Genomic DNA, 4,511 nt, shown 5'->3' with positions numbered 1-4,511 from the left:
AATGGGAGGGTCTCTAATTTATAATTATTATAAAATCTGTATTTTCCATTTTTATGAGATGAGTATGCGTAAGTTGTGTAATTGAAACATTATAAAGACGGCGTATGGTTGATTTTACACGTCAGCTTGCCTGGGCTAAGGGATGTCCAGGTAAGTGCTAAGACATTATCTTGTAGTGTATCAGTGAGAGTGCGTCCAGAACAGATCAGCACTGGAGCTGGTGAACCACGTAGCACAGATGGCCCTCCCTCCCCAGTGTGGTGGATATGATCCCATCCACTGAGAATCCACGGAAAACAAGCCAGAGGAAGGGCAAATTCCCTCTCTCTGTCTCTGCCTGAGCTGAGATACCCATCCTCCACCCTTGAACTTCAGGCTGCCTGGGTCTCAAGCTTGCAGACGGGCCTCCGTGACCACATGAGCCAATTCCTGGACTCAGTCCCCTCTTTCATCTCTCTACATATCCTGTTGGAGATCCCTGACTAACACACAAAGCAAAGGACTTAACTTAAATCTTAAAAAATCAGCCTCTATAATAGAATTGTAAGGAGAAGCTCTATTAATTCATTAATGAGTCTTTCCACTCAAGTTTGATCTCTAGCTAATGGGCCAAGAACTGCTGAATCAACAGAAAAGAAATCTCAGTGCCACTGAAATCCTTTCTTCCCGTTCCCCGACTCCAGCCTCCAGTTCAAAGGTTGGGGCAGCAGCCGGCTACCCCAGTGATTCCAAGAGGCACTTGGAAAAAGCCTAAGTCACAAAGGTGACACTCTTGCTAAGTTATATCCCACACATGCATAGAGGCCGATGGAAACCATCACCACCCAGCAAGGGCTTTCTCTAGCCAATCAGTTTGGAGGGACACAGCTCGTGTGCACGGACACACTTTTACTCTGGGAATTCCTGCACTTAATGTCTTCATGCATTTCCTGACACTTGAAGACAAGCCACAGGGGTGCCTGGGGCGTTCAGTCGGTTAAGTATCCCACTTTGGCTCAGGTCATGGTCTCTTAGTTCGTGGGTTCGAGCCCCGCATCCAGCTCTGTGCTGACAGCTTGGAACCTGGAGCCTGCTTTGAATTCTGTGTCTCCCTCTCTGTCTGCCCCTCCCCTGGTCATGCTCTGTCTCTGTCTTTCTCTCTCTCTCTCAAAAATAAATAAAACATTAAAATTATTTTTTAAAAAAAGAAGACAAACCCCAACATCCTCGCCCAGGTATGGGCTTCTTTAGGAAGGGCTAAGTGAGCTCACCAAAACCCCTCTGGCCTTTAAACCACATTTATTTTTCATTTAGTGTCACATTCACTGCAGGTGGAGAGCACGAAACCAAAAGAAACAGACCTCTGTCGGGAGAGGGATCTGAGCTGCTAAGCATGGGAGATTCCATTAAAAACAGGCCAACATGAAAGAGTTAGGCCTTTAAACACTCACTGTGATTACAAGCCGGAGGCCAAACCAGGAAGAGGCATCGGTTCCCCCTCTTCCCCCCTCCCTCCCCACAGATTGGCTGCCAGTGAAGTGTCAAGTGCAGACATGGGGACCATCTCACTGCAGAGGACTACCTAACAGAAGGCTCTGGCAGTTTGACGGCCCCTGTGGCTAGGGGAGGGGAAAAAGGAGAGAGGTACTGTCATAGAGGTGCCTAAGGAAGACCTTGATCAAAGCCTGCCCCCTACACCGAGAGTCCTAGAAATGGGGAAAGCAGGGCTAGGAACCCAACTGTGCCAGAGAGCATGGCTGGTGGAGGGGCCTGGGTCCCTGCTTGTCCCCTGGATACTGGAATGCTCTGGCTGTGCACCAGTTGGTGGGGAGGGAAGGCGGCTTTCCCCAGTGAAGCCTTGTGTGTGTGTGGGGGGAGGTGCAGGGAAGACTTTGTAGTTGTCTATGACTGGACTTGAAAACTCACATAGGGTTTGGCCAAGCACTGGACCCCTCAACCTCATTTTACTAGTTGTGCAATTTGGGGCAAGTCAGTCAATTCCACTGCGCCTCAGTGTCCCCTCTCTGCAAATTGTGAATAGTCTTCGTTACTTCGCGGGTCATCACAAACATTAAATAAGTTAATGCACATAAAGTTCTTTCACGGATCTTCCTAGAGAGCACACAACAGAGTCTGTCCTTTAGCCGTGGTCATGTTAGCGGTGTGCTAATATCAACCTGTGCACTTTCTTTCCTCTCTCTCTCTCTCTCTTTTTTTTTTTTTTTTTTTTTGCCTTTCTCTTTCTTGTTTTGATGAATTAGTAGAGGTTTGGGGCCTCCTTGGTTACATTTGTTTGTTTTGTTCCTCCCTCTGTGGTGTCTGTTCTCGCTTCTGACCACCTCCTAGGTTCTGGAACCCACTAATCTGTTTACGAGGGTTTGTTCACTCTCAGAATAACAAATATTCGCTGAAAGTCTATTATGTGCTGATCCCTAATACGCTGGTCCTGTTGAGTAGCCACAAATGTGTATTGATTTGCTGAAGGAGCGTGTAATGATTCCTCTGTGTTTCTGTGTGTTTATTGGAGACAAAACACAACAGCCAAGTTATGTTTCTTGAGTGAACATTTGACTTTCTTTTTTTTCTTTTTCCTTTTGAAATACAAATACATGTTAAAAATATATATGGGAGATTCGAAGTCTAGCATAAGCCCTCTCTCAAACTGTCTCCCTGGATATTGGAGAAAGTAAATGCTTTCAACTTACTGGTTTCCGAAGGTTTTTATGGTTTTTCTTTCTCAGGCCAGCTTCTTATTTTCTTTTTAGCCAAGGCATGTTTTTCCTCAGATGACCACTGCCAATGTAGTACAGGGAGTTCACCGTAACAATAACAGAAAGGCTTTTTCTTTTATTCATCACCCACCTACAAAAATGCAGGCAACCTTGTCCCATTCTGTCCCTTGATCTCTCAGGGTTTAGCGCATGTCTTCTGTGTGGTCATGGACATGGATTCCTTGGCCCCTTCTGCGGTGTGTGCCTGCTCTGCCACTTCCAGAGGTGGTCCTCTAGGCCGTCATCTTGCTGCCAAAATGCCCTAGAGCCTTCAGGTGGGCCATTTGGTCCTGCACATGTGTCGGGTCAGGATAAGCTTCATAATATGCAGGGCTCAGTGCAAATGAAAATGTGGACTTCTTGCTAAAGATCAAAAACAAAAACAGAAGCCAAAACTATTAAGAATCTCGCGATGGTGCATGAGGTCCCAGTTCAAGATGGCAACACAGGAAGACTCTGGACTTCCCTCCTCCACAGAGCACACCCTATGACAGCCATTAGTAGAATAATCCCTCCTGGAGAAGAGCTGGAGGCTGAGGGTCCAGCTACGGAGCAGTGGAAGACAGAGAGTACACAGCAAGAGACAGGGACTTGGGAACCCTTATTCCCAATGCAGCCAACAGCAGGGGGAAGGGAGAATATTGAGGGGAAAAGAAACGGAGCCCTCTGTCCTAGGGCACAGAAAAGAAACCTGAGGTTTAAAAGAGAAACTGGCTCATAAAAGAGATAATACTAGAGCTCTGCAAAGTGGTGGAGGAGCTGTAGGAAAGCTCTCCAGGCCAGAGGGACCGGAGAACGGCAGTTTCCATTTCCCCCCAACATTGGAGACCTGGACCAGAGCAGGGTCTGGACACCATAATGAATGGGGTCTGTCACTCGTGACCTCATGACTCCAGTGAGTTCAGGGTTCACAAGCCCACACCAGCTGCTCTGTGGTGCTGGACTGCAAAACTCAAGCTAGCACACCTAAATACGTACAGCAAATATTAATGGACATAAAGCAAGAAATTGATGGTAATACGGTAGTAGTAAGGGACTTTATTAACATTCCACTTACATCAATGAGTAGATCATTCAAACAGAAAATCAGTAAGGAAACAATGTCTTTGACATATTACAGGTGGACATAACAGATATATTCCATCCAAAAACAATAGAATACACATTCTTCTCAAGTGCATGTGGAATATTCTCCAGAATAGATCATGCATTAGGCCATAAAACAAGTCTCAATAAATTTAAGAAGATTAAGATAGTATCATGTATCTTTTCCAACCATAACAGCATGAAAATAGAAATAAATCACAAGAAAAAAACTGGAAAAAATCCCCACAAACACATGGAGACTAAATAACATGATACTAAGTAATCAGTGAGTCAATAAAAAATCAGAAAAGAAGTAAAAAAAGTACATGAAGATGGGGTGTCTGGGTGGCTCAGTCAGTTAAACATCAGACTTTGGCTCAGGTGATGATCTCACAGTCCTTGAGTTTGAGACTCATGGCAGGCTCTGTGTTGACAGCTCAGAGCCCAGAGCCTGCTTCAGATTCTATGTCTCCCTCTCTCACTGCCCTTCCTCTACTTGTGCTCTCTCTCTCAAAAATAAATAAACATAAAAAACATGAAGACAAATGAAAATGAAAGTGAAAATATGACAATCCAAAATCTCTGGGACACAGCAAGAGCAGTTCTAAGAAGGAAAGATATAGCAGTACAGGCCTACCTCAAAAAAGAAAGGAAGGAAGGAAGGAGGAAGGAAGG

The sequence above is a fragment of the Crocuta crocuta genome, unplaced genomic scaffold (assembly GCF_008692635.1).
Source record: "Crocuta crocuta isolate KB4526 unplaced genomic scaffold, BGI_CrCroc_1.0 scaffold32, whole genome shotgun sequence".
Classification (NCBI taxonomy): domain Eukaryota; kingdom Metazoa; phylum Chordata; class Mammalia; order Carnivora; family Hyaenidae; genus Crocuta; species Crocuta crocuta.
The sequence above is the reverse complement of the archived record's forward strand: the minus strand, read 5'-3'. Positions refer to the sequence as shown.